General features: G+C 41.8%; 2 non-coding genes across 2 annotated transcripts; both read right to left on the bottom strand.

Annotated features, from left to right (window-relative positions):
- Positions 1-7,547: 7,547 nt before the first annotated feature.
- On the bottom strand, positions 7,548-7,654 carry LOC131247508 (small nucleolar RNA R71). The gene has a single exon (XR_009171796.1). It is a non-coding gene; the product is annotated as a small nucleolar RNA R71 (small nucleolar RNA).
- A 3,861-nt stretch (positions 7,655-11,515) lies between these two features.
- On the bottom strand, positions 11,516-11,622 carry LOC131247775 (small nucleolar RNA R71). Its single transcript, XR_009172045.1, has one exon. It is a non-coding gene; the product is annotated as a small nucleolar RNA R71 (small nucleolar RNA).
- Positions 11,623-12,542: the final 920 nt, after the last annotated feature.

The following is a 12,542-nucleotide window of genomic DNA, read 5'->3' as shown; positions in this document are numbered from 1 at the left end:
TTGATTCGGTGAATGCAATGAACGGTGTGGATTGGTCACACGTTCATTGTATTGGATTATGGGTGGAGGCCCTTTAAAGGTAAGGTGAACCTAAAATTATGTAATTGTAGTTGGTGCGCATCTGATCAAATTAGATTTGGTCTGTACGGATCATATGATCCCTAAGGCCAAAATATACAAAGGCCCTAATATTCAGATCAATCTAACCATCAGATGGGCCACATTAGTTAGACCTAGAAGTGTTTGATAAAGGAATCTTGGATATTTTGCGCAAGTATTGCTATCACTTGGCGTAGAAGGTCAAGATGGGGCATTGGTGAATGTGTGGTTAGATCCACACCACTCCTCAAATACATAGAGGTAAAACATGACAAGACCTCAAGAATCTGAATGATCTGACCATTCGATGGACCACCCTGATCAAGTAATTATCATTCAATTTTAAAATCTTGTGAGGGAGAAAAAAAAATACAATATAAATTTGAATTATTTAATTATTTTGGATCTGGCCACTAGGATGTTAATCAAAGGTGGGCCCCACCATGTAATACAAATAAATGAATAATAATACCGTTGATATAATTGATAGGACCCCGACATTCAAATCAACCTAATTACATTGCAGAGTCAACACTACCAAACTCAGGTGAGTGACCCAACTTGTCTCATAATTCATTAAAATTAAAATAAATCATTGTGATTGTTTGATTTATTTACTGGTTTGAATATTTTGATATGATAATTGTACGATAAATTTATATGTGAATATTTTAATTGAGACAACTATGCCAAATATGAAAATACGCATTTGCTTATCATCCCTTATTCATTGCATTGCATAATGCATGGTCGATCCTAGGGGCCCTCCCTGGAAGAAATGTCGATCCTGGTAGAGCGTTACCAGATGCGGGCTATGCCCAAGCCTACCGAAAAGGTGAAGCCTACCCAACGGGTGGATGCGGGTTGACGACCTCCAACCCATGCAGATATCATTATATTCGTGTCCGAGAGGAGGACATCCAAAAGACTTTCAGACGCGTTATGGTCATTTTGAGTTTAAGGTCTTGACTGACCAATGCACCCGTGGTCTTCATGCGTTGATGAACGAGGTCTTTCGTCCATATCTCGATCGTTTGTTGTGGTCTTCATCGACGACATTACGATATATTCGAGGACCCGTGAGGACCATATGCGACATCTGGAGATCGCTTTCAGACCCTCCGTGCCCACCCGCTATATGCGAAGCTGGAGAAATGTGAGTTTGGCGGGAGGAGGTGAGATTCCTCGGTCACGTGGTGACAAGGGAGGGTGTCGTAGTGGACCCCTCGAAGGTTGAGCAGTGCGTCAGTGGGGTCAGCCCACAACTGCGTCAGATCCGCAATTTCCTTGGTTTGGCGGGATATTATCGGCGTTTCATTGAGGGCTTCTCCGTATTGCGGCCCCATTGACAAGGTTGAATGGCATCGAGTTTATTTGGAGTGACGCTGTGAGTGAGCATTTATGGAGTTGAAGGACCCTGACGTCCCCTCCTGTCCTCACTCTTCCCTCGGGAGTGATGGATTCGTGGTATTTATCGATGCTTCGCGTATTGGATTGGGTGCTGTCCCGATGCAGCACGGTAGACCTGTAGCATTTGCGTCTCGTCGGCTCAAGGTTCATGAGCTGAACTACCCCACGCACGATTTGGAGTTGGCATCACACTCAAGGTGTGGAGACACTATCTCTATGGGGTTAGGTTCGAGCTCTTCTCGACCACAAGAGCTTGAAGTATCTATTTTCTCGGTCTGAACTGAACAAGAGGTAGATGGAGCTTCGAAGGATTATGATTTTGACCTCCAGTACCACCCAGGTAAGGCAAATGTAGTGGCGGATGCCCTCAGCTGTCAGCGACGGGGCCTGGTGGCACATATGATGATTCAGGAGTGGAAGGTGCTCGAGGATATAGCAGAGTACGACTTTGATTTTGGTCTGCGGTCTTCTATCGTTCAGTTATCGAGCCTGTCGATTCAACCCTCTCTTGTCGCAAAGGTGATCGAGGCTCAGGCGGACGATGAGTCGTTACAGATTACCGAGCAGATCGGCATCGAGAGTCGAGGCAGTTAGCGATTGGTGCTGATGGTGGACTTCGCTTTAGAGGCCGATTGTGTGTCCCGGATATTCCTGAGTTGCGAAGAGATCTTATGACCGAGGCGCATCGATCGCGGTTTTCTATCCACCCTGGCTCGATGAAAATGTACCATGACATGAGGCGACAGTATTATTGGGCAGGAATGAAGCGCCAGATTGCTAGTTTTGTGGCCGAGTGTGACACATGCCAGCGTGTCAAGGCCGATCATCAGAGACCCCCTGGTCTATTGCAGCCGTTGAGCGTCCCGATATGGAAGTGGGAGCACGTATCTACAGATTTTATTATGGGTTTGCCGAGGACTCAGCGCGGTCATGATGCCATTTGGGTTGTCGTGGACCGTCTGACGAAGTCGGCACATTTTCTTGCGATTCGTGCGACTTGGCCTTTGGACCGGCTTGCGAGGTTATTCCTTGAGGAGATTGTGAGGCTACATGGCGTACCAGTCTCGATCGTTTCTGACCGAGATCCGAGATTCACGTCTCAGTTTTGGAGGAGCTTTCAGAGAGCTATGGGCACTGATTTGCAGCTCAGTACCGCATATCATCCGCAGACCGATGGCCAGACCGAAAGGGTCAACCAAATCCTTGAGGATATGCTTCGGGCCTGCATGATTGACTTCGATGGTAGCTGGGATGAGCATCTGCGATTGGCTGAGTTCGCATACAACAACAGCTATCAGGCGACCATTGGCATGGCGTAACCCCGATTTTCGTAGAGCACTACCAGTGGCAAACCGTAGGGCTACACCAGATGATTCAAGTTCTAGCAACGAGGACCTTAATGAGGGTTTTGTCCGACGACCAATCCATGGAGGTGATCATGTAGATCGTACTAAAAGAGACTATCGAGGTAAGGCTGAACTTCCTAGTTTTAACGGTTTATTACGTATAAAAGATTTTCTCGATTGGCTAGCCAAAGTAGAGAGATATTTTGATTACATGGACGTGCCAGATCATAAAAGAGTAAAATTGGTAACGTTTAAATGAAAATCTAGTGCTTTTGCATGGTGGGAACAATTACAACTCTCACGAGCCTGCCAGAACAAGGCGCCCATCTCATCATTGCCACGGATGGGACGTCTTCTTCGATCTCGATTTCTTCCCAGTGATTATGAGCAGATATTATTCTAGCATTATCAAAATTGCAAACAAGGAAATCAAACTGTCATAGATTACACTAAAGAATTTCAACGGTTGGCTACACGAAATGATCTGTTAGAATCTGAGTCACAGAAGGTGGCACGATTTATAGGTGGGTTGCGACCAACAATTCAAGACCGACTTCAGATGTACCCAATCAGGACCATGGATGAAGCAGTTTAATTGGCAGGTAAGACAGAAACATAACTTACAAGAGCTCCTGCTCGTCCATATCCTTAAACTTAACCCCCCATGACGGGTCCCACATAGGATCCAGTGCTGCCACGAGAAAAAGATCCAGCACCTCAACTTCTTACAACCGCAAACCGTAATACGGGGAGCGGCTCATCCAGATCTCAACGTGCAGTACCTACAACAGCAGGTCCGAGTAGGATTCCAAATCCTTATGCTCGGCCAAGGTCGAACAATTGTTTCCGCTGTAGCCAACCAAGCCACTTATCAAACACTTGTCCTCAACGTCCCACAGCTCACTTGACATAAACGAATGGGGCACTGAAGATGAGGCCATAGAAGAAGACCATCGCTTTGATGAACATGAACAAACCACTGAAGAAATAGCAGGTGGCGATGAAGTGATGGGCGAGGATCATGGCGAATTTCTAGTTGTGAGGCGATTACTATATGCCCCACGAAAGGAATTACATCCACAGTGACACAATATATTTCGTGCTAGGTGCACCGTCAACGGAAAGGTCTGTGATGTGATCACAGACAGTGGTAGTAGCAAGAACATCATCTCGAGAGTGATGGTGGACAAGTTGCGGCTACCAACGATGAAACAACCTTCCCCGTACTCACTTGGCTGGATAAAAAAGGCGAATGAGACCAAGGTAACTGTTGAGGGTCAAATATTTCATATTAGACCCCAGTTATTACTTGAATTTACGAACATGATACCGTTTAATGGCCCGCTTTAATCATGTTTGTGATGCAGAGTGTATTTGCGAGCATGGACTGAAAAGGGAGCTTAAAGCATGGATTTAACACTCTGATGACACTAAAGGCAATGGACGGACTCCAGAGGACCAAGCTTGAAGAATTTACAAGCCAGAGATCCTAGGAAATCAATCAATTCACGTTAAAGAGGCCCGAAATTGGTGAAGAATGCAAGATCACATAGTTCCCGCCATCTTATTGGCTCAAAACTTCATACATGGCCTGAGGGCCATAAATTAACCATACATATCAAATTCTCAGATCACTATGAAAGTGGCCCAAAAGTTAGATCAGCCTATAAAACAGCGATTTGGGGCCCACCTGATATCTGGATATGCTGAAAACTTGGGCTCGACCCATTAACTTAGCTAGAAGAATGAATAGATGGATTGGATTTCTCAAAACCATCACGGTGGACCCCACTTGAGATTGTGTGCGTACTATGCATAGGGGTACTCGACTTGCACCGGACCAGCCCGTTCGGTCCAAGTCGGTTTGACCTACCATATCCAGAAACGGAAATTTCCGTTTTCGTTGGCGTGAAACAGGGGTACCGTTGGATCGTTAGTGGGCCTCCATCGTGGCCCATGAAAAAGATCTGAACCATCCATCATGTAGAGGCGCTAGTTCTGGTTAGAACCATGCTTACTATTTTCAACCATACACGCGCACGTGCCGATCACAGCAATCACAAGAAATTCATTCACAACTATAGACATTCAAAACTGACCATTCTCGACCGAAATTCTGAGAGGAATCCGGTGGACGGCGTGGATTTCTCTAAAAAAATCCTAAGTGGGCCCCACCGAGAGTTCAGCGTCGACTCGCGTATAGAGCATGCGTCCGTGAAAAAAAGGGAAATTTCGGGACTTTGTGGTCCACTGCCTTTGATCGATTCAACGATCCAGACCATCCAGAGGATGCAAAAGGTGCGGCCAACTCCATCCACGAAGCCAGCTTTCAACAATAGGCTGTACAACCATCCCGAAAATCAACAAAATGTAAGGTATTTTTGAGTTTTTAAGCTGCGTAAAATAAGGACTGCGTAAACGGAAGCTGCCATCGACCCCTGCTCTTATAAGGGGATCGGAAGCTGAGGAATTGGAGGCTGGTTTTTGGGCTTGGACGATTGCAGGGGAGAGAGAGAGAGAGAGAGAGAGAGAGAGAGATAGAGAGTTTGGTTTTTTTAAGTTTTAATTTTTTATTATTTTTATTTATTTATTATTGGTTGAGAGATCAAGCCCAATCATGTTGGGTTAAACCTCTTAGTTAGGGCTAAGTGGTGAAGCTTGTAGCGTGATGGGAGAACGTGTTGCTTGTGCCTTTTGTTTAGATTAAAGGGTTTTTTTTAATGGGAATATTTTTAGTTTTTAATGGCCTGTTGTGACTAAAATTACAATGGGTTTGCAATGGCTTTGAGTATTTCTTTTTCCTTATTTTGATTATGACATCAGGAAGCCCTGTTGTTCGCCATTGTCTCCTGGGCATGGTTGGATGTCGGTACCCTTCCTAACCTTCGTAATCATCTGATTGGTTGGTAATTAGTTTAATTCTATTGTTGACTTTGTCTCCTGGGCATAGTTTGGTGATGGAATCCATTCTAATTCATATACATTTCATCTCTTTAAAATTATATCAGAGGAAGTTCAGTTTAATTTTCATGATTTTTGAAGCAGGCATAAGATCTCCCTGATCTCTACAAGTGGATCCTCTGAATCCCTAGTTTCTTATTTCTGATTTCTCTTAAGTTTTAGATTAATCTCTCACCATTATTCATCACTTTATATTGGATTTAGATTTCATCTTAGGCTAGTTCTATTTCTACCTAGTTTCAGGTAACGTACAAGTATCAGTCCCTTGGGATTCGACCTCGGTCTCACCAAGTTTATTGCTACATCACAACCCTATACTTGGGGAGTGAACAAGTTTTAGAATTAGTTTGAGATTAGGATTTTACTAACTTTAGTTTTAGATTTTTATTTCTATTTGATTTTTAGAATTAACTTGTTTTCTGTTTTGTAAGAGCCTGACATAAACTTCTAAATTGGTAATCCTTTTTTAATTCCTCTACTTTTTGTATTTTTAGAATTAGGGTTTGAATTTTAGAAATTTTCTAATTCTAGTATTTTCCTATTTTTTTAGGAAATAGTTTATTTTTAGAAACTTTCCTCTTTTTTTTTTAGAAATTTGGTTAGTTATTTCCCTTTTTTTTAGAGATTCTTTCTAATTTTATATACTAACTCATCTTTCCTTTATTTTTAGAAATTTTCTAATTCTGGAACTTTCCTTTTTAGAAACTAACTTTCTATTTTTATTAACTTTCTAATTCTAACTCTTTTAGAATCTAACTTTGTTTCCTAATTTATTTTTAGAAATTTTCTATTTGTATACTTTTTGTTTAGAAACTAACTTTCCTATTTTGTAGGCTTTTAAGATAGAAATTTCTAATTCGGTAAGCTTTCTCTCTACTTTCTATTTTTCAGTTCTCTTTTAGTAATTTACTTTCTAGTTTAGGACTTTCCTAATTTATTTTAGAAATTTCCACTTTCTTTTAAGAATTCCTTCTTTTAGAAATTAGTTTACTGCTATCTTTCTTTTTAAGGATTTTTCTTCTCTTTTTAGAATCTAACTTATTTTGTTTTATTTTGCAGGTTTTTAACTTAGGGACTCCAATTTGGTAACTTCTTTCCAACCCTCTCTTTCTTTTTAGATTTTCTTTTCCTTCCTTAGGATTAGGTTTCGAATTTGATTGAGGGCTGCGAGCGTTTCATGTCCAAGTGGGCCCGTGACAACACTCGACATCCCTTGACTGGAGGATTGGTTGAGGGGTTGACTTTCATCGCAGGACTAGACACCACTCGAAATCCCCTGAGTTAATTGAAGTGATGGCTGAAAACCAACCTCTTCTACCCCAACCTAGGGTGGAGGACATTCAGGGTGAGAATGAGGTGTATCAAGCACCCCCGCCACGTACTTTGCGAGATTATTTACAACCAGCGGGGGTGAGTACGCCCTCATGCATAATTTTTCCTGAAAATACAGGACATATGGACATCAAGCCAGGGGTTATCCAACTCCTTCCTAAGTTCCATGAGTTTGAATCTAAAGAACTATATCTACGTTTGAAAGAGTTTGATGAGATCAGAGCCACTTTATATTTTCAAAATGTGTCTAAGGACACAGTCAGGTTGAGACTCTTTCCTTTTTCCTTAAAAGAGAAGGCTAAGACGTGGTTACATTCACTGCGTCCTAGATCCATTGGCACATGGAATGATATGCAAAGGGAATTTATAAAGAAATTCTTTCCATATCATAAAACGATTACCCTTAGAAAAGCAATCATGAACTTTACCCAAAAGGAGGATGAAACATTTTACCAATGTTGGGAAAGGTTCAAGGATTTGGTCAGTTCATGCCCACAACACGGCTTTGAAACGTGGCGCATTACAAATTTTTTCTATGATGGACTAACATCTTCCAGGCACCAAATGGTCGAGACAATGTGTAATAGAGAATTCATTAATAAAAATGTTGACGAGGTATGGGATTACCTCGATAGTCTTACTGAAAAAACACAATCATGGGACTATTACCTAAAGTCGAACACCACGTCTAGGCCGACTCAATTAAAGGAGAAAGGTGGATTACATCTCTTGAAAGAAGAGGATGATCTCAAGTGTAAAGTGACTACGCTCATAAGGAAAGTTGAGGCCATGAAAGGAAAGAAGAATAAGGTTAATGAAAGTGTTTACGCCATCTGTGATTGCAACATTCATACAACTGAAAATTGCCCTACAATACCTGCCTTTCAAGAAGTGTTGAATGAACAATCCAATACCGTAAATAATTATCAAAGACCTTTCAATGAACCAACCTCTAATACGTATAATCCTGGTTGAAAAAATCATCCAAACTATAGTTGGAGAAATGGACAAACTGCTACCCCTCAAAGTTTCTTTAATCAAAATTCAAATCAGGGGAAACCTCAAGAAGAACCGGTTCAAAATTCCATGCAAAAGCTGACCCATGCAATGCGAGACTTATGCAAAAGATGGATTCACGTATGACGGTGTTGAGGGTCGAATATTGCATATCAGACCCTAGTTATTTCTAGGATTTACAAACATAGTACTGTTTAACGGCCTGATTTAATCATGTTTGTGATGCAGGGCGTATTCACGAGCCTGGACTGGGAAAGGGTACTAAAAGCATGGATTTAACAATCTGAAGTCACCAAGGCAAGCAACGGACCCTAGGAGACCAAGATCGACAAATTTGCACACCAGGGACCCAAGAAAATCGAGAAATTGAAGCTCAGGTGGCCTGAAAAGTGTCCAGAATGCATGATCATAGGGTTTCCACCATCTGATCAGTTCAAAACTCCATACGTGGCCTGAGGACCATAAATGAACCGTACACGTAAAATTTCATCCAATGAATCGTTGTGGAAGTGGCCCAACGGACATTTCAGCCCACAATTTACTGATCTGGGGCCCACCTGATCTCTGGATATGCCTCATCTTCGGTCTCAACGCCTTAAATCATGTGAAGAACCAGATGGACGGAGGAGATTTTGTACATACACCATGATGGACCCCACGTGTGCATTGCATGTGTACAGTGTGCAAGTGCACTAGCCGTGCACCCGTGCACTCAAAGTCGGTCAGCAGGCGCTGATCGACAAAACTCAAATTTTCTAAAAAAATGCAACAGCGTTAACGCTGTCCGTCTGTCAGTTCTGCTTGTGGGCCCCACACATCATGCAGATCATGAATCTGGACCGTCCAAGGTGTTCAGGGAGGGGGTATTACCTTTGCCTAGGTGGCATAAACACAGAAGATATTGAGGGTCACAATCCAGCCGTCCGAACGGAAGATGGACGGTGGACTGAACCATCTTGTGGGACCACACCGAAATCAATCCAATCTCGCAATTTCCGAACGGTTTTTCGTCCTGAATCCAATGAACGGCTTGGATTTCTCAAAAAAACAGTGAAGTGGGCCCCACCATCGTCACAGCGTCAATGACGCTACTCTGTTTTGCGTTCGGAAAAGCCGGGATTTCCGTGCGGTTTTGGCCCACTATAGTTGATCAGAGGTATGATCCAAACCATCCATCGTGTATCTCGTCCAAAGATTTTCCAAGGGACATCATCTATTTGGAAAGAATGTGAGGGAAGTGGAAGTTTTCTTCTTTCGTTTTCTTGGCTGCGGAAAGGCCTACGCACCGGCCTTGTTGTGTAAGGAGTCTTCCTGCTCGTGAAACTTCCGCAGGGAGTGCGGAAATCTCTCCCCGACGACAGTTCTATAAAGAGAAAGAGGATGGAAAGGGCTAGGGAGAGCATTGAAGGTGGAGGCAGGGAACGGGAGCAGCAGAGGAGTTCTTTTTGGCTTGGGTTTGACGATTGAAAGAGACAGGGAGAGCTGGAGTTTGTTTTCTGATCTTCTTTGTTGTTTTCTTTCTTTCTTTCTTTTATGAATCTTAAGGTCATTAGCCTAATCATGGTTGGCTAAACCTCTTAGCTAGGGCTAAGAGGTGAAGCTTGTGGCGTGATGGGGTTGATCCTACGGCTTGGATGCATGTGATGAACTGATGTTGATTCTAGTGTGATTGAATGGAATGCTTTCAAGTTTTTAATGATTTATTGTGACTTAAATTACAATATATTTGTGATGGCTTTGAGTATGTCCATTCTCTTATTGTGACTATGCGGTTAAAAAACTCTGTTGTTCACCATTGCCCCTTGGACATGGTTGGATGACGGAACTCTTCCTTACATTCATACATCACTCAGATTGGCTGTGAATTGGTTTGATTTTGTTGTTTGCTTTGTCTCATGGGCATGGTTTTGTGATGGAATCCACTCTAATTTACACCTGTCTGATCTCTTGAAACTAGATCAAGAAAGATCAGTTTAATTTCCATGGTTCTTGATACAGGCATACAATGTCCCTGATCTCTACAAGTGGATCCTCTGAATCCCTAGTTTCCTTCCTCTGAATTCCTTAAGTTTTAGATAATTATTCCACAATTATTCCTTAAATTCTATTTGATTGAGGTTACATCTTTTGCTAGTTTTAGATCTAGTTAGTTCCAGATCACATACAAGTTTCAGTCCCTATGAATTCGACCTCGGTCTTACCGAGTTTATTACTATATCACAACCCTATACTTGGGGAGTGAACAAGTTTTTGGCGCCGTTGTCGGGGATTGATGGCTACGTTTTTCTGAAATTAATTAGATTTTAGAAATAGGGTTTAAAATTTGAAACTTTTTTAATTCTAGTATTGTTAGGAAGTAGTTTATTTTTAGAAACTTCCCTCTTTTATTTTTTAGAAACTTTCCAATTTTAACTCTTTTAGAATCTAACTTTGTTTCCTAATTTACTTTTAGAAAATTTCTACTTGTGGAATTTTTGTTTAGAAACTAACTTTTCTATTGTGTAGGCCTTTAAGATAGAAATTTCTAATTCGGTAAGTTCTTTCTCTCTACTTTTTATTTTTCATATCTCTTTTTAATTTACTTTCTAGTTTAAGACTTTCTTCCTTTTTAAGGATTTTCTAATTCTAGACATTCTCTTTAGAACTGACTTGTTTGTTTTCTTTTGTAGGTCCTTAACTTAGGGGCTTCAATTTGGTAATTTCCTTCCAACTCTCTCTCTCTCCTTCTTTCTAGATTTTCTTTCCTTTCTTAGGATTAGGCTTTGAATTTGATTGAGGGCTGCAAGTGTTTCATGCCCAAGTGGGCCTGTGACAACACTCGACGTCTCTTGACTGAAGGAGGATTGGTTGAGGGGTTGACTATCCATCGCAGGACTAGACACCGCTCGAAATCCCCTGAGTTAACTGAAGTTATGGCTGAAGACCAACCTCCTCCACTTCCACCCAGGGTGGAGGATACCCAAGATGAGAATGAGGTGCATCAGGCACCCCCGCCTCGTACTTTACGAGATTATCTACAACCGGCGGGAGTGAGTACGCCCTCATGCATGATTTTTCCTGAAAACATAAGACAAATGGACATCAAGTCAGGAGTTATCCAACTCCTTACCAAATTCCATGGACTTGAATCAGAAAGTCCATATTTACATTTGAAAGAGTTCGATGAGATTATAGCTACATTATGTTTTCCTAATGTATCTGAGGATACAATTAGGCTGAAACTCTTTCCTTTTTCCTTAAAAGAGAAAGCTAAGACGTGGTTACATTCACTGCGTCCTAGATCCATTGGCACATGGAACGACATGTAGAGGGAATTCATAAAAAAATTCTTCCCACATCATAAAACAATTACCCTCAGAAAAGCAATCATGAACTTTGCCCAAAAGGAAGATGAAACATTCTTCCAATGTTGGGAAAGATTCAAAGATTTGGTCAGTTCATGCCCACAACACGGATTTGAAACGTGGCGCATTACAAATTTTTTCTATGATGGACTGACATCTTCCATGCGCCAAATGGTCGAGACAATGTGTAATGGAGAGTTCATTAATAAAGATGTTGACGAGGTATGGGATTACCTCGATAGTCTTGCTGAAAAAACACAATCATGGGACTATTACCCAATGGCGAACACCACGTCTAGGCCGACTCAATTAAAGGAGAAAGGTGGATTATATCTCTTGAAACAAGAGGATGATCTCAAGTGTAAAGTGACTATGCTCATAAGGAAAGTTGAGGCCATGGAAGGAAAGAAGGATAAGGTTAATGAAATTGTTTGCGGCATCTGTGATTGCAACATTCATACAACTGAAAATTTTCCTACAATACCCGCCTTTCGATGAGTGTTGAATGAACAAGCTAATGCCGTAAACAACTATCAAAGACCTTTTACTGGACCTAACTCCAATACGTACAATCCTGGTTGGAAAAATCATCCAAACTTTAGTTGGAGGAATGGACAAACGGCTACCCCTCAAGGTTTTTTCAATCAAAATCCAAATCAAGTGAAACCTCAAGAGGAACTGGTTCAAAATTCCATACAAGAGCTGGCTCAGGCAATGCGGGGAATTACAGATTTTATGCAAAAGATAGATTCTCGTATGACGGTTATAAAAAAGGAGATGCTTTCTGCATAACCTCTCCCCAATCCTAAACCGCAGTACGAGATTAATGATCCCAGCTCTTCAAATTAGATGGGGCCGCTAAATCCATCACCACTCTTAGGAGTGGAAAGATCATTGATAAAACTCTTTCGGTTAGGCCCGAAAAGCCTCAAGAACTAGAAGAGGACAACAATGATGGATCTAGTGATGACCCACAAAAATTAGAACCGGAACTTCTAGAGAAGCCAGTTGCTCCGTTCCCCCAACAGTTGAT

The sequence above is a fragment of the Magnolia sinica genome, chromosome 5 (genome assembly GCF_029962835.1).
Source record: "Magnolia sinica isolate HGM2019 chromosome 5, MsV1, whole genome shotgun sequence".
Taxonomy (NCBI): domain Eukaryota; kingdom Viridiplantae; phylum Streptophyta; class Magnoliopsida; order Magnoliales; family Magnoliaceae; genus Magnolia; species Magnolia sinica.
Note: the sequence above shows the minus strand (reverse complement) of the source record. Positions and strands in the feature narration are given on the sequence as shown.